Below are 23,033 nucleotides of genomic sequence, written 5' to 3'. Positions count from 1 at the left end.
TTAATTTCAGTAATGGGATAGTTTATAACAGATTCTATTATGCTAAAAATGATGTTTTAGTAGGTGGTTTTAACTCAAGTTCATGTTTAAAGGTAGTGTGACAGCATCTCCACGCATCATGGCAATCATTTTTATATAAGGTCATACAGTGCTATTAGCTATTGTATTTCATAAGGAATTAGAATCAATATTAAAAATACAAATTTTGTTTTCTTGCCATAATCTCAAAGCGAAATGGATTTTGTCAGAACCCAAATCATCCCGGGAACATTCAAGCAATATCATTGTAGTTTAAATATCACATAAATTCTTGTGTTCGGAAAGTGTTATTTTTCAAAAGCAAATAGCAAAGCTGTTCTAATGAGCATACAGATTATTATTCTAGGGAATGGCCTGGAAAGTGTAAGGGGTGAAGGCTGTAGAGCTTATGTCCCTGACTTTGCCACTTAGCTTTGTAGTTTTCATGGGCAAGCAAGCTCCTTAAATTTGCTATGCACTATTATCTTGATATTTAAAACAGGATTAATAGTTTATGTTATAAATATACATATAGTTAATACATTTCAAGTTGTTAGAAAAGTGTCCGGTACATAGTCACAACACAGTGAATGCCATTATTTTTTGTTGTTACAAATGATACTAATATTGATGTTGAGATAGAAAGTTATCTGGCAGCCTTTCATTGGTTTATGTGAAACAATTGAAGAGTTCTCGAAAAAGTTCCAAATATATAAACCAAATATTGTCATTAATCTGAGTATGAATAAACTTATTTGAATTTTAGCTATTTTTTATTTCTAATTTCTCAGTACTTTTGTTCCTCACACAGATCTCCTATCACCCTTTTCTTACTCTTTCATTCTCCTTAATTTCACTTATTCCATTCTCTTGCGATCCACATCTTGAAAGTCCATTTCTCTTCCTTCTAAGTAGTTTCAGGACTCTATCATCCTGACCCTCAGCAGTCTCTTTAAATCAATCTCATTGACCAGGGTGATTGATGGTGGTGTTGCCAGAGTTCCACCCCAATTGCCCTTCAAGTGGGAAAGTCCCTGCTCAGCAAAGAATGAAGCCTTCAATTTGTGTGCCCTTTCCTGAAGAAGGGTCTCAGACAGCCCCCTCACCAGCTATCTCAGTTTCCAACATTTTAGACTGCTGTGGAGCCCTGCATGTGCTGCCGAACAATCATTTAAATAAAGTATACTTCAGAGCTTCCATTCCCTAAAAGCCCATTGATCCGTGTGACTCCACTATCAGGCCAAATGGGAAGTTCCTGCCTGAATGTGGCAGATGAAAAGGTAAATTATACACTCTGATAACACTGACTTTACTATAGCAAAATGATTTGCATTTTGCAAGTTGGGAGTTCTTGCCAAACCTAAAGGGAAAGACAAAGTACCGAGCTATTACTTAGGTCCAGGTGGTCCAGGTGCCAGCTGCAAGTAAGGAAGTTGCAGGACCTGCTGCTCATCCTGTAACCTGTCTGAGCCTCAGTCTTCCCTACTGTGGTGTTTGTAAGGTATCAATGCCTGTTTGAGCTCATGTCTTCTTAGGGTTCCTTCCAGGATTGAATGGTATAATGGATATGAATCACTGCACAAATTAGAGTATTTCATAAATGCAATAATCTGTTACATTCATAACATCTATTCTCTTATCTGTCTCCATCCTCTGCGGGACCTCTAAGCTCCCAGCCTAATCAAAGATCCTTCTTCAGGTTAAAACGAGCAAAATGAAACCCACAAGCAGTGATGTTAGCAATTTTCAGAAGGATTGTTAAACATATTTAAATTTTTTACATTTAAATTGGGGACAGAATTTTCAGTTTTTGTTTGCTTCTGTTACAACAGAATTTTTAGCACTGGCTTTTTAAAGGGACACTATAAGATATTAGAAAACAAAACAGTTTATCTCAGCTTTTTCTGATACTTTTGTGTACAGCTTTTCAATATGCTGGTTTGTCTTGTCTACATAGGCAGTGCTGTAGCCATTTCAAGTTCAAAATTACTGCAAAAGAAGTAATTGATCCTCTATTTCAATATCCCTACTATTTCAGGAGTTCTCTTACAATTCAGAGGAATCTATTTCTCCCTGATGTTGAAAAACATAAGATCACAGCAGGGAGGCTTTAGCTTCATTAAAGATTATTATAAAAATAAAATGATCGAGGGCACATTGTTTTTGTCCTTGTGGTACTGTTTCTGCAGATTCACATGAATCTGAGAGTTTAAGAGGCACAATAAATTTGTAATCTTCTATCATCCACTTCACCATGGTAGCCCCTAGTGGGAGAAAGATATCAATTGCTCACGTTCCAAGGGATTTCTTCGTCTGCTGAATAAAGAGGAATGAAGCCTCCTCGGAAATGAGGGCTACAGTTATGTCAATAACTAAATTTATTTCTGCTTTTAAAACATCACAGAGAATGCTGGTGTCCAACAAATGTAGATGCCAGCATTACTTAAAAAGTGACTGAGCAGAGAAATGAATTGAAATTTTGACCCACTCAGGGTTCCGTCTACCATGGGAGCCTATAATCGGGGAACAACAGAGAGGAATTTAAGATACTCAGTGATTGCGCTATTAATCTACTTTAACTGTTACTAAAATCTAACAGAGCACATTACAAGCTGCAGGCAGTATGGCTTATCAATTCATTGCTACTTTCAAGGTTCTCCCTTGCTTTTTTTGCCTTCAGCTGCTGGCAAAGGACAGCCTTTTACAGTTCCATTTCTCAGTTTATTTTTGACGGCTTTTAATTATATTTAATGGCCTGCTTCTGCCCCACTTAAGTTATTGGAGTTGCAAAGCACTTTGCTGTTATAATGATAGTTTCCTTGATGTCTGTTCATTATTAACTGCTTTTCAAAAGTGCTGCTCTCAACTCCCTTTTTAGAAATATTTAAATAACTGAATTTCTATAACATAAATATCTTGCAAAGATAGTGATTCTATTGCCTGTTTAATAGTTTGCAGATAGCAAAACAAAACTTTTGTAAAGTTTTGTATTATAATATCAATTGGGAATGTCTCATTAAATCATCTTGTATTAAATTCTCACAAAGAGTAATGTCCCCAAATAATCAATGACTTAAGAGTTTGGCACTTTGCACATTTAATTCTAAGAAAATATTTTAGAAAACAGGGTATTTTTCAGAGATGAAAAAAAAATCCTGTAATTAATCTGTGTGTCTTAAAAGTTACCATTCTTTGTTTTTAAGATGAAATGAAGGAGTATGCTCAAAGAGATCTCATCACACAAATATGTTATTGCTCAGGAAAAAAAAATGGCAGGGGAATGAGAATAATACATTTAGAAGCCTTAATATTGTTTTAAAAACCTGATGATTTGACCACAGGCATTAACAACTTCTTCTCAAACATCAGGCAAATGAGAGCAAAATAATTGTTTTTAAAAATCAACTTACAAAAAAAATTCAACTTACAGGGGGAATACTAATCAACTTACAGTAGAGATACTAATAGAAGAGAGGGCAATAGTAGCATGGTTTATGGCAGCTGACAGTGTGAGAGTCAGGCACTGTTCTACCTCATTTGGTATCTGTAACATCCCTATCATTACCTTCATTTTACAAATGAGAAAATAGAGGCACAGAAACATCAAGTACCTTGCTGATCAAATTTTATTAAGTGGTAAAGCTAGGATTCAAATCCAGGCAGTCTGGTTTCAGAGTCATACCATTAATCACTGTGTTGTATTTCAAATCATTGAGAACAGGAAGCAGAGAAATGATGATCAATGTAGCCGAACTGAGACGGTACTGCCTTATGTGCCAAGAGTGTGGAGTACACACAAGTCAGCTTATCACCCCTGAAGCCACCCACAACCCTGTATTTGGAAGAAGTGAAGGCCATGGAAGGCAGGGGTGAGGTGCAGTTCGACGAAAAAAAAAAATCCTAAGACTGTAAAGTGATTGCTCTCATCCTCCACAGCTGGCAATTACTCCCCATTCCTCAGCACGCCCCATCCAGAAACCTGGTACTGTAAGATTTTTCCTTGGAGAAAACAAGCCTGGTACACTTTAAACAGAACCGTTATTTCAAGTTGATATGCCTAATCAAAGAACCTGGAATCCCCTTCCCCTTGGTTTCTAGAAGAGCAGTCAAACTGTATTACCCCAGCTCCTACTCTAAAACCCCTCTCTAATATGTAAATGGCAAAGAAAATGTCAATCATTAGGGCAAACAGCAACATGATTGGGACCTTCAGCTAAGACCTACAGTAACAACCAAAAACACTGAGATAAAAGAGAGACAAAATAGGTGGAAAGGAGGACCTCTGGAGTGTGGTGTTCCAAGCTGTGTGGCTGACAGGGTCTTGGTGCTCTGGCTGGGTGCCACGCCTAAGACTCTGAGGTAGGAGAGCCAAGTTCAGGACATTGGTCCACCAGAGACCTCCCGGCCCCACATATTATCAAATGGCAAAAGCTCTCCCAGAGATCTCCATCTCAACGCTAAGACCCAGCTCCATTCAATGACCAGCAAGCTAGAGTGCTGGACACACTATGCCAAACAACTAACAAGACAGGAACAGAAACCCACCCGTTAGCAGAGAGGCTGCCTAAAATCATACTAAGTTCACAGACACTCCAAAACATACCACCAGACGTGGTCCTGCCCACCAGAAAGACAAGATACAACCTCATCCACCAGAACACAAGCACCAGTCCCCTCCACAACCCACTGAACCAACCTTACCCACTGGGATCAGACATGAAAAACAATGGGAACTACAAACCTGCAGGCTGCGAAAAGGAGACGCCCAACACAGTAAGTTAAGCAAAATGAGAAGATAGAAAAACACACAGCAGATGAAGAGCAAGGTAAAAACCCACAAGACCAAACAAATGAAGAGGAAATAGGCAGTCTACCTGAAAAAGAATTCAGGGTAATGATAGTAAAGATGATCCAAAATCTTGGAAATAGAATGGAGATAATATAAGAAACGTTTCACAAGGAGCTAGAAGAACTAAAGAGCAAACAAACACTGATGAACAACACAATAAATGAAATTAAAAATTCTCTAGAAGGAATCAATGGCAGAATAACTGAGGCAGAAGAACAGATAAGTGACTTGGAAGATAAAATAGTGGAAATAACTACTGCAGAGCAGAATAAAGAAAAAAGAATGAAAAGAATAGAGAACAATCTCAGAGACCTCTGGGACAACATTAAATGCACAAACATTCAAATTATAGGGGGTCCCAGAAGAAGAAGAGAAAAAAAAAAGGGACTGAGAAAATATTTGATAAGATTATAGTTGAAAACTTCTCTAATATAGGAAAGGAAATAGTCAATCAAATCCAGGAAGCACAGAGTCCCATACAGGGTAAATGCAAGGAGAAGCATGCCAAGAAACATATTAATCAAACTATCAAAAAATAAATACAAAGAAAAAATATTAAAAGCAGCAAGGGAAAAGCAGCAATTAACATAAAAGGAATCCCCATAACGTTAACAGCTGATCTTTCAGTACAAACTCTGCAAGCCAGAAGGGAGTGGCAGGACATATTTAAAGTGATGAAAGGGAAAAACCTACAACCAAGATTACTCTACCCAACAAGGATCTTATTCAGATTCGACAGAGAAAATAAAACCTTTACAGACAAGCAAAAGCTAAGAGAATTCAGCACCACCAAACCAGCTCCAAAACAAATGCTAAAGGAACATCTCTAGGCAGGAAACAGAAGAGAAGAAGACTTACAATAACAAACCCAAAACAATTAAGAAAATGGTAATAGGAACATACATATCAATATAGCTTAAACATAAATGGATTAAATGCTCCAACCCAAAGAAAAAGACTGGCTGAATGAATATAGAAACCAGACCCATATATATGCTGTCTACAAGAGACTCACTTCAAACCTAGGGACACATACAGACTGAAAGTGAGGGGAGAGAAAAAGATATTCCATTCAAATGGAAATCAAATGAAAGCTGGAGTAGCAATTCTCGTATCAGACAAAATAGACTTTAAAATAAAGACTATTACAAGAGACAAAGAAGAACACTACATAATGATCAAGGGATCAATCCAAGAAGATATAACAATGGTAAATATTTAGGCACCCAACATAGGAGCACTTCAATACATAAGGCAAAGGCTAACAGCCATAAAAGGGGAAATCAGCAGTAACACAATCATAGCAGGGGACTTTAACACCCCACTTTCACCTATGGGCAGATCATCCAAAATGAAAATAAATAAGGAAACAGAAGCTTTAAATGACACATTAAACAAGATGGACTTAATTGATATTTATAGGTCATTCCATCCAAAAACAACAGAATACACTTTCTTCTCAAATGCTCATGGAACATTCTCCAGGATAGATCATATCTTGGGTCACAAATCAAGCACTGGTAAATCTAAGAAAATTGAAATCGTATCAAGTATCTTTTCTGACCACAACACTATGAGACTAGATATCAATTACAGGAAAAAATCTGTAAAAAAATACAAACAGGTGGAGGCTAAACATTACACTATTAAATAACCAAGAGATTACTGAAGAAATCAAAGAGGAAATAAAAACATACCTAGAAACAAATGACAATGGAAACATGATGACCCAAAACCTATGGGATGTAGAAAACACACTTCTAAAAGGGAAGTTGTAGCAATACAATCCTACCTAAAGAACCAAGAAACATCTCAAACAACCTAACCTTACACCTAAAGCAATTAGAGAAAAATCAAACAAGAAAAAACAAAACTCCACAGTTAGCAGGAGAGAATCATAAACATCAGATGAGAAATAAACGAAAAAGAAATGATGGAAACAAAAGCAAAGACCAATAAAACTAAAAGCTGGTTCTTTGAGAAGATAAACAGAATTGATAAACACTTAGCCAGACACATCAAGAAAAAGAGGGAGAGCATTCAAATCAATAGAATTAGAAATGAAAAATGAGAAGTAACAACTGACACTGCAGAAATACAAAGGATCATGAGAGATTACTACAAGCAACTATATGCCAATAAAATGGACAACCTGGAAGAAATGGACAAATTCTTAGAAAAGCACAACCTTCCAAGACTGAACCAGGAAGAAATAGAAAATATAAATAGACCAATCACAAGCACTGAAATTGAAACTGTGATTAAAAATCTTCCAACAACAAAAGCCCAGGACCAGATGGCCTCACAGGTGAATTCTGTCCAACATTTAGAGAAGAGCTAACACCTATCCTTCTCAAACAGTTCCAAAATATAGTAGAGGCCTCATTCTACGAGGCCACCATCACCCTGATACCAAAACCAGACAAAGATGTCACAAAGAAAGAAAACTACAGGCCAATATCACTGATGAACATAGATGCAAAAATCCTCAACAAAATACTAGCACACAGAATCCAACAGCACATTAAAAGGATCATACACCATGATCAAGTGGGGTTTATTCCAGGAATGCAAGGATTCTTCAACATATGCATAATCAATGTGATACACCATATTAACAAATTGAAGGAGAAAAACCATATGATCATCTCAATAGATGCAGGAAAAGCTTTCGACAAAATTCAACACCGATTTTTGATAAAAACAAAAAAAAAAACCTCCATAAAGTAGGCATAGAGGGAACTTACCTCAACATAATAAAGGCCATATATGACAAACCCACAGCCAACATCATTCTCAATGGTGAAAAACTGAAACCATTTCAACTAAAATCATGAACAATACAAGGTTGCCCACTCTCACCACTCTTATTCAACATAGTTTTGGAAGTTTTAGCCACAGCAATCAGAGAAGAAAAAGGAATAAAAGGAATCCAAATTGGAAAAGAAGTAAAACTGTCACTCTTTGCAGATGGCATGATGCTCTACATAGAGAATCCTAAAGATGCTACCAGAAAATTACTGGAGCTAATCAATGAATTTGGTAAAGTAGCAGGATACAAAAGTAATGCACAGAAATCTCTTGCATTCCTATACACTAATGATGAGAAATCTGAAGAGAAATTGAGGAAACACTCTCATTTACCATTGCAACAAAAAGAGTAAAATACCTACGAATAAACCTACATAAGGAGACAAAACACCTGTATGCAGAAAACTATAAGACACTGATGAAAGAAATTAAAAGATGATACAAACAGATGGAGAGATACACCATGTTCTTGGATTGGAAGAATCAATATTGTGAAAATGACTATAGTACCCAAAGCAATCTACAGATTCAACACAATCCCTATCAAACTACCAATAGCATTTTTCACAGAACTAGAACAAAAAATTTCACAATTTGTATGGAAACACAAAAGACCCCAAATAGCCAAAGCAATCTTGAGAAAGAAAAACGGAGCTGGAGGAATCAGGCTCCCGGACTTCAGACTATACTACAAAGCTACAGTAATCAAGACAGTATGGTACTGGCACAAAAAGAGAAATATAGATCAATGGAACAGAATAGAAAGCCCAGAGATAAACCCACGCACATATGGTCACCTTATCTTTGGTAAAGGAGGCAAGAATATACAATGGAGAAAAGACTGTCTCTTCAATAAGCAGTGCTGGGAAACCTGGCAGCTACATGTAAAAGAATGAAATTAGAACACTCCCTAACACTATACACAAAAATAAACTCAAAATGGATTAAAGACATAAACGTAAGGCCAGACACTATAAAACTCTTAGAGGAAAACACAGGCATAACACTCCATGACATAAATCACAGCAAGATCCTTTTTGACCCACCTCCTAGAGAAATGGAAATAAAAACAAAAATAAACTCATAGGAGCTAATGAAACTGAAAAGCTTTTGCACAGCAAAGGAAACCATAAACAAGATGAAAAGACAACCCTCAGAATGGGAAAAAATATTTGCAAACAAAGCAACTGTCAAAGGACTAATCTCCAAAATATACAAGCAGCTATGCAGCTCAATATCAAAAACACAACCCAATCCAAAAATGGGCATAAGACCTAAATAGACATTTCTCCAAAGAAGATATACAGATTGCCAATGAACACATGAAAGGATGCTCAACATCACTAATCATTAGAGGAATGCAAATCAAAACTGCAAATAGGTATCACATCACACCAGTCAGAATGGCTATCATCAAAAAATCTAGAAACAGTAAATGCTGGAAAGGGTGCAGAGAAAAGGGAACCCTCTTGTACTGTCGGTGGGAATGTAAATTGATACAGCCACTATGGAGAACAGTATGGAGGTTCCTCAAAAAACTAAAAATAGAACTACCATACAACCCAGCAATCCCACCACTGGGCATATATCCTAAGAGAACCATAATTCAAAAAGAGTCATGTAGCACAGCGTTCATTGCAGCTCTATTTACAATAGCCAGGACATGGAAGCAACCTAAGTGTCCATCGACAGATGAATGGATAAAGAAGGTGTGGCACATATATTCAATGGAATATTACTCAGCCATAAAAAGAAACGAAATTGAGTCATTTGTAGTGAGGTGGATGGACCTAGAGTCTGTCATACAGAGTGAAGTAAGTCAGAAAGAGAAAGACAAATACCGTATACTAACACATATATATGGAATCTAAGGAAAAAAAATGTCATGAAGAACCTAGGGGTAAGACTGGAATAAAGACACAGACCTACTAGAGAATGGACTTGAGGATATGGGGAGGGGGAAGGGTAAGCTGTGACAAAGTGAGAGAGTAGCATGGACATATATACACTACCAAACGTAAAATAGATAGCTAATAGGAAGCAGCCACATAGCACAGGGAGATCAGCTCGGTGCTTTGTGACCACCTAGAGGGGTGGGATAGGGAGGGTGGGAGGGAGGGAGATGCAAGAGGGAGGGGATATGGGTATATATGTATATGTATAGCTGATTCACTTTGTTATACAGCAGAATGCTGTAGTAAGTAAAACACAAAATTGGAAATTAAAAGTAAAAAATTTTAAAAACGGCACAATGAACCAAAAATGAGAACATTTCTTAAAGGGAGACTATTCTTAAAAAAGACATTGTCGGGCTTCTCTGGTGGCGCAGTGGTTGAGAGTCCGCCTGCCGATGCAGGGGACACGGGTTCGTGCCCCGGTCCGGGAAGATCCCACATGCCGCAGAGCAGCTGGGCCCGTGAGCCATGGCCACTGAGCCTGCGCGTCCGGAGCCTGTGCTCCGCAACGGGAGAGGCCACAACAGTGAGAGGCCCGCGTACAGCAAAAAAAAAAAAAAGACATTGTCGTGCAAGGAAGGCTGAGGCAACGTTTTAAACTGAAGGGGGCTGCAGAACATGATAACTATTAATTTTACAACAAGGCCATAAGACTGAGGTGGCTCTAATGCCATGAAGGTCTATGTAGGCAAACCACAATCCAACCCTGTAAATGCCTCTAAGATTACAAAATCAAAACCTAAGGCAACCAAACAGCCAACCAGGCTTTAGGCGATGGCCAATCAATTATCTCCTTACTTTGCATCTGCCTTTATCAAGTCTCTCCCCGGCTTCTGTCCATGGAGCATGGCTAACCACTTCCTGTTTGGTGCCGCCCAATGCATATAGTTTTTTTTCCTCAAATAAACTGTTAAAATTTTAACATGCCTCAGTTTACCTTTTAACACAACCAAACGCAGTACATGATTCCAGACTGGATCCCATACTGGAGGAAAAAAAAAATACTATGAAGAATTGGCTGACAGCAGTTGATAACACTGATATAATCCACTGCTGGTGTTCCAAAGTGTTTTATCAATTACACATTTACTGAAGCTGATGACCCTACTTTAATTATGTGAGAGATTATCCTTGTTCTTCAGAAACACACACTAGAGTATTTAGAGGCGAAGGAAAGTGATATATACAACCTACTCTCAAATGATTAAGAAAGAAAGCATAGAGATAGTATGTTTGTTATTACTGAGAAATGAGGCAAATGTTAACTATAGGTAAGAGGTATTGAGGTGTTCCTTGTATTTTTTCCAAAACTTTCCTTATGTTTAATTTTGTTCCACATCCAACTATTTTCTAAAAATCAACAGAATGGTAGAAGATAAAGTCAAAGAAATCTCCCAGAATAGAGAAACCAAGAAAAAAGAGAGTTGAAAAATTTGAAGACAGGAAAAGAGTAATCCAGAAGGTCCAATAGCTGACTAATATATAAATATAGCTGATAAGATGAAACTATCAAAGAAATTGCACACATTTTTTTTTTTTTTAGCACAGAAGGAAAGTCACTTTCCAAAATGAAGTTAATCCCATATCAAGGCACACCATCACAAATTTTAATAATCATAAGAGGTTCCTACAAAGAGAAAAGAAAAACAAAAGCCACTACAAATGAAAAGAGAACAGACTAGCATTAGAGTGATATTTTCATAATCATGAGGAAGAATTATTTTCATCTCAGATACTAAAGCATATACTCAAATATCCATCACATGGAAGGGTGGAAGTAAGCCCTCTGAAGACAAGTGTGGATCCAAAATGTGTACTTCTCACACTTTTTTCCTTTTTGGGGGGAAAGCTATTAGAAGTTGTGTTTCTGGGGGAAAAAAAAAGAAGTGAGGGATTCAATCAATCAAGAAGGAGTAGTAAGTGCAGGCCAGGAACGAGAAATTCAGAGAAAAACGGACAGGGAGGCATAGAGAACAACCAGATAGATGGGAACAGAATCTATTCCTCCAGCTTTCCATCAATCTCCAGATAATGGAATTTCACAAATATTTTAATAATTTTGTGAACTTGAAATTTGAACCCATCAGTAATCTTATAAGCTTCAAGAAAAACAAAGATCTTATGCTAAAAAACTGTAAACCTGAAAGCAGTATTTACACAGTCATAATAAAGTAAACATTGAATACTGAGTTCAACACAACAATTTGATCCAACACATTGAGAGTATAGTGGAAAGTTAAGTCCTGTGATCAATGGCTGTCCTAAATCCTCTATAAGTATCATAGTAGGGAGTTAATAGGTTATGTTTAGATTTGATAAGTCAAGATAACAATATAAACATAAACTGAAAATAAGTAAGGTGATTACCAAAATAAACAGGTAAGAGTTGAACCTTATTCTTTCCACTGAATGTGACTACAGCACAGACAGGTGTGGAGCAAGATGTGATTCTGTTGCTGTTATGAGCCTCTTAATACTGTCTGATTACTAGATGATGAGTTGCTTTCCTATTTAGAAAATATTAAGAACAAGTCTTAGAGCTCCACAACTGCTTCAACCATTTCAACAATAATGTGCGCTGAAGACTACACAGAAATGTCTGTTCCCTGCCTGAGTTGTGTGGATGTTTTAAAAAGAAACATTGTCCAGTGTTGTGATGTTGTGACATACTTCTGAAAGGAAAACCATCTCCTAGCAAAAGAAATTTCAAAGAACCCAGAAAATGTTCTTGTTGCCTTCTCATTTCTAAAAACAATTGCTTTAAAAATTAAGATTCACGGTCTAAGACAAATTTGAAAGCTAAAGTTTTGTGGGTTTTAGTACAAGGGTAAGAATGCCACATATCTAAGTTTTGTAAAATAACTTGTTTCCATTGTTAAAAATATTTGAAAATGAAGCACATTCTGCCCCTGCTTTCAATGCCCACCCTGAATAGATGCTATTTATCTGTTAGCCACAAAATTTCAGAGTTTTCACAGGTCCAATGTTTACTGTAATTTGAGTAGCCAACGTTGACTACCAATACCTCTGACCTTAGAGAATAGTATGTATTTGTCTAAATTACAGATGGTGTTAACTGTTACAGCAGATTACAACAAAAAGAATTAGATGATCACACATGTAAGATATGATCACAAATTTTACTGTTGAAGATCACTTATTCTATGTGAGAAAATTCTTCTCATTTATTAAGATTAAAGAACATTGCCTTATCAAACAGGAATCTGCATCTTTCCCTCTACAAGAGATAGATTGTGTACATTTAATATCTACTATTTTCAAGGTCTGAGTTTTCAGCATAGTCTGTCATCTCAAGCATCTGCCATGGATCTCAGGGGAAAGGAGGGCAACTGTTGACGTTTTTGTGTCTGAGGACTTTTTTTTTTCTTTTTTTTGCAGTATGCGGGCCTCTCACTGTTGTGGCCTCTGCCGTTGCGGAGCACAGGCTCCGGACGCGCAGGCTCAGCGGCCATGGGTCACGGGCCCAGGCGCTCCGCGGCACGTGGGATCCTCCCGGACCGGGACACGAACCCATGTCCCCTGCATCGGCAGGCGGACTCTCAACCACTGCGCCACGAGGGAAGCCCCCTGTATCTGAGGTCTTTACATCAGGTATCTGTATCGGAGGTATATACAGGAGATCTTTGAAAGGGATTGATTTACCTTTCTAGATAACCAGAAAATTATATTTTATCTCAAATATTTTTTTAAAAAATTGTTTCATTTTTATTAAACAGAAATACTGAGTTTACTGGGCTTTTATCATTTTTCCACCATCTAGTAGATGACACTGACCCCTGGATTTTTTTTTAACTTCTAAACTTTCCTACTTCTCTTTAATAATCTGACATAACTCCTTCTCACTCATCTTTATCCTCCTGTCTTCCAATGTCCATGTCTCAAAACAATTTTATACTAGCACCTTTTTCTTGCTTTTGTCTTCATCTGTTTCACTCGAATGTTAAATGATTACTAGTGGGAAGACATTTCAAATCTAAATACCAGGCTCCAACTTCTAAGTTTTTCAGTTTCATGTTTCTAACTCTTATCTCATACTTCTACATACTGTAATATTCTGCCACTATGTCAGGCTCTCAAAAACTCAGTATAAATAAAATACCATTTTTTTAGGGGAACAGTAACTATAAGATACTACTTACATCTTAGAAGAATTACTATGGAAACAATATGATAAAAAGGAAAAATAGTGATTTTTTTTTTTATTGGCCAAGGGGAAAAAGTGAGTGTAAAAAATAGGCAGGAATATATATATATAAAAGAGGATATGAAAGAAGACGCTTAGGACTCAGAAAAATGTTTTACTTCAACAAATATATGCTGAATGAGAACAGGAAATGAGGGAAAAAATGACTTAATAATAATAATTTCTTACAGGTTTAAGAAAGTGACTCAAGTGCTTTGAGAAGACAAAACTATGGTTTAACCCACCAGTCTTTGTTTAGAAAGATACATGTTACCATGAAAATTAAAATAAACATTAACATTTCTCACAAATTTGAGTTCTATTTGTTTCGTGTGAATGGTACATTACAGGAAACTTTTCCAAGATTAATTTTAAAAGTTGCAAGTACTGTTGCTTTGTAACCTTGAGACTAGTGTTTACTGTAGAAAATCACATGTAATTGAGTATTGTAGAAAAAGTGTTATGGCATATAAAATATAAAACTTTGGAGGTCAATTTTGCTTATAACTGATATTTAAATACTGCTATGAACATCAGATTGGTAATAACAATGATACGCTCCATGGGTATGAAATATAATTTCCAAATTAAGCTTAGAAAAAAATTAAAGTGTTTAATTTTAAACAAACAAACATAACAAACAAACATAATAGGTAAAGACTATAAAAATAAATGTCTTGGGCTAACACTGAAGTCCACCAAAATCAATCACCATCCTTTTCAATACTACCACCCTTTATTAAAAAAAAGGCTTGCTAACTGTCCTTACCTATTTGTTATGTATACAGATATTGTTCCCTCCATCTACAATGCCTGACATGCATCATCCCTGTTATTTATATCAGATTCAAGATAGCTTCAAGAAGTCTTCACAGTTGTTTTAATACAAGTCAAAATGTATCTGTCTTCCGGCAAACAATGTGCTCTTGATTACTCATTATCTTTGGCATCTAACACTAATAAGTTACCTCACTATACATAGTATGTATCTGCATTATAAGATAATATTTAATACTATCTGCATATAGAGCGTATCTCCTTTCCTGGAGGATAGTCACTTGAAGGCAGAAATACTTTATTGATGTCTATATACCCCACAGGTCTAGGGAAATACAATGTCCATAGCATATGCTTAAAATTGTGTGAATCATTTCAACTCTTGGTTATTGAGAACCATCACTGAGAGTCAGTGCCTTTTTTCCCAGCTCTGACGTATTCTCATGTAACTCACATTTTCTTGAGAAATGTGAATAAAGGACAGAGAATAAGCCTGGTTGAGACTTTTGGTTTGCAGTGATCTAATCCTCCCAAATTTTACTACACATTATGTGACACTCTAAGTGGTTTCAGTGTGATCAATATATATTTTGATTTATCTTAGATATATATTCATGAATGACTAATGAACACTGATTCATATGAAAAAGTTTTCACCTTGTGATAATTTCCAATATTTTATTATAGTTTGCAAAATATCCTCATTATAGTACTTCAGCAAATGTAATTTCAACTGCTAAAATATTCAACATGACTACAGTTGTTGGTAATATTAAATAATTCTTGTTGCTATGTGATGATAGCTACAGCTTAAATTTCAAGTCATGGAGTATTATTAATATTATATGGTTAGAAATAATTTCCAGATGAATCAATGTTATCTTAATATTCTGTGTCTTTAATTTTTGTACCACATTTATTTTGTGAGTGGGTTTCATAAAAGACAGTTGCTTGGTGTTGCGAAGCTCATTATCTTGGGATTTTGTCCAGAGCTGAATTCCCTTTGTGATCAAAGGTCAAAGAGAATACATCCTAAGCTATTGAACCATGCTGATTTCATGGGCAGGCCACATATAGTCAAATGAGGAGGGAACTTTCTCTGCAAATACTTAAAGATACTTTACTGAAAAGCAAAGACATTTTGCACAGGAACAAGTAGAAGTAGTCTCTATAATGTGTGTGTATGTATATGTGTGTGTGTGTATACACACATATATACATATATGCATTTGTGTGTGCTTTGCTAAGTAAAATAATTTTAGAGTTGGTAGCAATCAATCAATGCTCACACCTGCAAAGTGCTTAAACATTTATAAAAGGCTTCCACAGACATTCTATTAGTTGACTTACAGAATGGGAACAATTTATAACAACGAGTAATTTCAGCCTCAGAGGCTTAAAGAGAATGTTATGCTCTGGGCTTCGTAACTCATTCATGGCAGGGTAAATATTTGAACCCAGGTCAGTTTATACTATATCTGTCCCCCACACCCATGTTGATATGTTGATAACTGAACTACCATTGAGTTTTTCTGCCCCTCGTCTAGTTTCCACTTAATGTTAGTTCACACATTTATAATGTGCATATTGGGGACAGAAGCACAGAAGATCAATAATGAAGAGTACATTCGTTGATGGTAAAAATTTTTCTCCCTTTTCCTATGTTGATAAAAACAAACTCGCCCCTTCTCCTGTCTATTAGGGATCACTCAGGCCTACTCAGTCAATCTAGACAGCCCTTCACATATACTCTTGCCTTTCAAGCAGGGTTTTGCTTTTTCAGATTTGATACTGGGGAGGGTGAAAAAAGGAGATCCCATTAGAAAGGAATCTGAAGGAACGAGGTGAGAAACATCCGTGAAAAGGATTATCTGTGATTCATTTGGTATATTGAGCTAGTGACCAAGTAGAGTATGGGTTCATATAGAGTCATACATTTGGGTATATTGAAGCCTTGGGTGTCAGTGTGATCACCTAAGTAGAATATGCAGTAAGAATAAAAAGGGCAAAGGATGGACCTAGAGACACAGTCTATGGGGAAGAGAGATACAGGGAAGTTTGAAAGAGAACACTACCAGTATTCTTCACAAAGTTTTTTTTTTTTTTTTTAAGATGTTCACATGAAAAATTAAAGTTATTTCAACTTTCAGATAAATGTACAACTTACTTATGCGTCACTGAAGTCAGAAAAATTAAGAATTGAATAACATGGTAATGAAAGTGACTTTGAAAGATTTGACAAATATTTTCTTGTTGTGACTACTTATACAATGATGCATTATTTTAAAAGGCAGTGATATTAACAAAGTGTATGATAAAAGAAAATAATCAATTTGATATACTAAATGCTAACATTAAACAAATATGTTAACATACAAATTTACTCAATGTGTAGCATTTATGGGATCATTTTCTACAAAATGAAAATTAGAATAAGGTAAGTGAGCATAATATGTACATTTATCCATTTCAACTAGTCAAACTTAGTTATTATCAATACTAATGAAAGCACATTTCCATATATTTAGCCTTCAAAACCTTACTCAAATTTTATCCCTTCTTTGGCATCTTTACACATTTAATTAAATAGGAATCAACTGTCTTCATTATCTAAAACTCATTCACTTAAACAAAAAAGTTAGGTATTTTTTTCTTATTATGAACTAATACATATAATAACCTATATACACATGCCATTATGTTTAAACACATACAGGATTTTACTTCCATCCTGTTTTGTAACCTCATTTTTTTGTTTTTAACCTCTGGAAAACATGGTGATGATTTTTTCATGACCATTTTCTATAATACCTTTTCTTATGAAAAACTTGGATGATTTATTGTAAGTTTTGTATTTTCTGACTATCAATATACATTGTGAAGACATCAGAAAAGTGTTAAAAATAAAAATAGAAAAATCATGTATGTCATTTTCTCTATAAATGCACAAATGTTATCTATAAGGAATGTTTAATCTGCTTTTTCAATTTTAAAAGTATACCTGCTCCTTCTTCCATATCATAAATATTCTTCTAAACTATCTGTTTTAATAGATCTATAGAATTTCACTCTTTGAAAAAAAATCTATTTGATAAATACTATCCAATTAAGTATTTGGGCTGTTCATTATTTTCACTGATATTACAACAGACTGAGAAATATCCTTTAAATCTTTTCATACATCCATAATTATTTTCTTACATTAAATCACTAGATATAGAATTGCTATTTATTAATATATTTGATAAATAGACTAAGTATTTTTTGCATGTTTCTTCTATCTTTTATAGCACTTGCCATACTATTCTGGGATTGGCTTTTTTTTTTTTTTTTTTTACTAATCTTTGAATTTGTGGAAGGCAGATATTCTATATAAATTAAAATAAGACGTGTATACGTCCTAGTATCTAGATCTTAAAAAGTATAAGATTTTTTAAATTAAATTGTATAAAATATATTCTGACCCCGAAAACTATATTGTATTACTCTAGTCAACCCACATAAGTTTTATATTCATGTGTCTAGGTGATATATACATTCTGGCTTATGAATTCATGAAGGTACAGACTCAGGGAGGATTGTAATTAGAATCTGTGCAACAAAAGGTGTATTTGACCTTAACTTTTGATCTCTTGAAAACCAGAAATCAAAGATTCTTTTGAATTACTGGATTATCTGCCTGCTCTAATGACATGACTCCGCAAGTGACAAAATTCAGGGTCCTTAAGGGTAACTCAGCCCTTAGGTGCCTGCCATTAAGGAGGGTCTGAACCAATGTGTCAGTTTGAAATGCTTAATATGTAACTCTGTGTTCCCACTTAGGTCACATAGAAATAGCCTTCCCTCCTTACCCCCAAGTACTCTATGAAGTTTTATCTTTTATTCTACTTATACTTCAGGCATTGACCCTCATTTCAGAAAGAAACCCATCCTTAACTACCTGTTCTATTACTTAAAGTTAAAAAGAAGAGAAAGAATATCCAATGACTTTAAAGCACTACAGAATTTCACAACTACTATAATCTTTTAAAGAAATGCCATAGCCCGGTATATTAAAAGGCTCAGTGGAGTTACTTTATGAACTGTGTGTATATAGGAGTACGAAAGATGCACATACTATGTCTTGGTGAACTGCACTCACCTGGACCTGAAGCCCATCACTTCCTTCAATGCTGGTGCCAACATGCCATCAGTCAGACACCCTTAACTAGAGTTATCATGGGCCAGGAACTGCTTGCTTTTTATTCCCACCTGGAACAAAATACAGTGTCAGTCACATTTTGTTCATGTTCCTTCAGCATAATAACATATTCATTGCGTTATCTTTTCCTGTCACATTAGACTCTCATTTATCAGAATGCTCAACACAAAGGAAAGAAGTGTAAACTCTTCACCTCTATAATTCACACCTCAGTGATTAATACAGCACCTGTGTGAGTCAAAGGGACCATGGACATTTTATTTCCTATAAAATGTTCCTTATAAAAGATTATTTTAGTGCAATTATTACTCTTCATTTGGTTTAATTGATGTGTTAATTTAGGAAGCCATTTTCTATACACTGTCCTCAGAGACTGTAAGTCAAAATACATTTTTAAACCCCAGAAAGAAGCTAATGTTGAAAATATTTCAGTTTCAGAATTCCTTTTTTTTCCCCACCGCAAAAAGGAATCTCAGTAGGAAACAGAATTTAATAATGCAATTCCATCAGTTTGATGCCTGCCCTATTTTAAACTCTTCAAATTGAGAGACATTGACGAAGAATACTCATGTTTCCTCAAATGCACCAGGGTGTTGCTGCTTTGGAACACAAGATGAAAATAGACCTTTCAACTACTTGATAAAATTACAGCCTTCGTTAAAACCTCAGAGCTGAGTTGCCTTTGTGAATGGGGTGTGTTAGGACCTTCCAGTCCCCACAATTAGAGCCACCTAATCTCCCCAGTGCTCTCAGCCATACTCCAGTCCAATGCACAATCGGGAGGTTTAAGGAAACATCCAAGAGATATAGCAGTATGCCACTCGTGCTGCCGTTTGTCCAGCCAGCACTTGCTTTGCCTTTGACCCCTTCCCCGGGATCTGGAGTTTACCCTGAACTTAATCTCAAGATGGGGCTCCTGCTATTTGCTGACCTTCCTCCTGCTGCTCACTGCCTAGCCAAACCCTCAGAACCAGGGCTGAGCAGGTGTATCTACCTGCCAGGGCTCCCTCTTTCTTCTTGCTATACCTTCTTGGCACTAATTGCTTATTTGACTCACCACCTGATACCTGGCACCACCCTCTGTGAATGAAGAACGTGGCTCCATGTACTTCAATACATGCAAACCCTGTCTTCAAGGGTCAATTTAGCAACCACCCGTTTTGTCCTATCTTGCTATTCACTTGGATTAAGAGTTTCTGTCTAGGTAGTGCAATGGCAAACACGCAAGAAAGGTCTCCTTGGATTCCTTTATAGAACCCAAACCTTAAGAATGATTGTTCTTTCCTTGAAGTCCTCTTAAAATTCAGATTCCTCTCTGTCTGGAATCCATCCCATCCCTTTCATGTCTTAAACTACTGCGACAATAGACTTTCATCAGCTCTCACTTAGATAATAACTTCCTAAATGTTGATATGGTGCCAACTGAAAACAGATGGCACTTTAAAATTAGGATAATTTGAGAGACTTTAATAAAAAACTTATTTACAAAACAGTGGGTGGTATGTAAGGAAACCACAAGGAAAGGCGAGTTGTTCTCACCCCAGGCCTGCAGGGACAAGAACACGGAACAGTTACTGTCACCTAGGAGTCAGGCATGCAGAGAAGGCCTCCTGGAGATTAGCTGTGATCTTTCCTTGCGAGTCCCAGGTAGCACAATAGCTCTACCTACATGTATAACTCTAGACAAATAACCTTTTTTTATTTCTCAGTATCATTATCTGTACAATGGGGATAATATGTACTTCAGAGTTTTGTTATGATTAGACGGCATAGTGTAGCTAGAGCACATACCAAGTACTTAACATTAGCAGTAGTGGCAGTAATTCCTCCCAAAATGTAAACACACACACACACACAGTCTCGCTGAAGTCTTCAGCCCTTGTTCCAACAGTCCATGTGTTTAAGTCTGATTTTCCTAAGTGTTCTCCCTTCTACTTAAGAATTTTTTCTCCCCCCCCACCATGCCAACCCCTGTTGCCTAGAAAATTCTTACTCAGATTTTAAAGTCTGTAATATGATGTGAAGGCTCTCTCTGGTCTCTCTCAGGAAAGGGGAACCATGCCCTATTTCTCCATGACACACATCACTCCGCAAAGCAATTAGACCACGCTTGTCCTCTTAGTTGACTGTGAACTCCCTGAGGGAAAGAAAAGCTTAGGTCTGACAGATCTGTATCCTCAGAAGGAGGTTCATTGTCCCTCAGAACGAGGTTCATTGTCCCTCAGAACGAGGTTCATTGTCAGATTCTTAGTAGATACTCAATAAACATTAAGTGAATAAATCAATAGGTATTACTAGATTAAGTCTGTTACAATGTAAGGAAAAGGCTCAGTAACTCCTTCCTTCTTTGCCCATAACCTGTAACCAACCTGTAACCAACTGCTCATGGTGGGGACTAAGAAAGTCAAGAAAACTGAAGAGATCCCAAAGGAAAATCCAAGCAACTTTGTCCTTTTTCCTGGGACAGCCTTGCTGAAAAATTCACCTCATTCATTTCAAGTGTGCCAGAAGCACTAGTCCTAATTGAATTCACTCAGTAACTCAAAAAACTACTTAGCTCCGACTACAAACACCTCTATGTATCTGATGCCTTAGAGTAATAAAACAACCAGTTGAAATGCTAACATTCTCTCAATGAGTAACCAAAAGTTTTTCCCCTCCAATTAAATATATTCTGCTTTGTGAATAGGTCATTAATTTGCATCAGTCGAAGTCTCACAAAATGGTATAAAGGACAAAGTCTCACTCCCACTTGCTTCCATCCCTTTCCATTTGTCACCATCAACAAGACAACGTTTACTGGCATCTGTGTGCCCTTGCTAAATTTCTTCCTGCAAATACAGTTATGTATGTGTATTCTCACTCCTCACCCCCCCCTTAAAAAAACTGTATGCCTTACCCACTACTCTGAGCCTTTTTTCCCCACCCAAAGTAACTTTGAGGTCTTTTATACCAGCAAATAAACAGTATCTTCATCATAGTCAGCCTCATGTATTTCTGTTCTGAAATACCGTAAGTTCTTTAACCAGACTCCCCAAAGATTTTTCAAAACTTTCACTGTTATTAAGAGACTATAGTAAATGACTTAGTATAAGTAAGTATCTCATAGGTCCCCCCATCTGTAGGATACATTCCTACAAGTATGTAGAGGGAGGTCAAAGGTGAATGCATTTGTAACTTTCAAATAGATTGACAAATGACCCTCCTTGAGAATCAAACAAATTTACGCTCTCACCAGCAGTCTTAAAAATTATGAGTGGGTTTAGTATCTTTTAGATACACAATATCCCTTGTTATCTTTGTGAAATTTCTATCAGCCTTCACCATTTTTATCATTCCAACTGCAGTTCAACACATTCTTTCTTATACTGTGTGTTTTCAAAATGAAGCAGTCATTAATGACATGAGCAAAATATTCCTCTATGTTTAGGTTTTTTTAAACGTTTGGGCCCAGCTTCCTGCAATCCTATATATTCTGGAAAGCTCAACATCAGAAAGAGGTCCCACAGTGTCCTCTGGTGGCAACCTGCTTTATCGCATCTTCCCTGCATTAACTTTGGGGCAGAAGGTTGATGTCAGACTCTGTTAGCCTCTTAGCCTATATCAAGTCTCTTCACCCCTAACACAATATGAAACTACACCCATGACTTTAGAGCTAAGTCAGCCTTTAAGGAACCAAATTTGTGCTTTCAACAAATTGGTGGGTGTCCTAATAGGCAGGGTTCATTTCTTTTGTTTTTTTTGTGTTTTCTTTTTCCCCTAGTTGCTTTTAAATATGTCCTGGAGTACATTCTCAGTGAGCTGCAGTGCAGGCTTGTATGGGCAGTCAGGCTCTGCTTCAGCCTTCCATCTCTATCAGTGAAATCCAAAGGACTATCATCACTCTGTAGAAGTTCTAGTACTAAAAATATCAAAGCCAGCTTAGTCAGAAACCTGAAATTCATTTCATTTCATTCATTCATTCCACAAGTATTTGGAATACTATATGCAGTGTCCTAAGTGCTTGTGAATTTTTCAGTAAAGAAAGTAGACAAAAAATCTGTCTTCTTGGAGCATGTCTTCTAGTTGGAGGAAACAGAAAACATGAAATTAAGCAAATACACCATATTAAAAGGCATGGGTCTGTGAGAGAGTATATGGGGGAGGGGGCTGTTTCAACTTGAACTAGAAAGAGAGAGGGTTGGCCTCTTTGAGACAGTAGCATCTGAGTGCTAACTT

General features: G+C 36.6%; 1 protein-coding gene across 23 annotated transcripts in view; it reads right to left on the bottom strand.

The window, feature by feature from the left end:
* PTPRD (protein tyrosine phosphatase receptor type D) overlaps positions 1–23,033 on the bottom strand; it is a 2,143,853-nt gene that overhangs the window by 1,494,956 nt on the left and 625,864 nt on the right. For all 23 annotated transcript variants that reach the window (XM_049711289.1, XM_049711292.1, XM_049711307.1 and 20 more), the window contains exon 4: positions 18,756–18,865. The gene's annotated coding sequence lies outside the window, so the exon portion shown is untranslated. The remainder of the gene's footprint in view (positions 1–18,755; positions 18,866–23,033) is intronic.

Source organism: Orcinus orca, chromosome 6 (genome assembly GCF_937001465.1).
Source record: "Orcinus orca chromosome 6, mOrcOrc1.1, whole genome shotgun sequence".
Taxonomy (NCBI): domain Eukaryota; kingdom Metazoa; phylum Chordata; class Mammalia; order Artiodactyla; family Delphinidae; genus Orcinus; species Orcinus orca.
The sequence above is the reverse complement of the archived record's forward strand: the minus strand, read 5'-3'. Positions and strand labels throughout refer to the sequence as shown.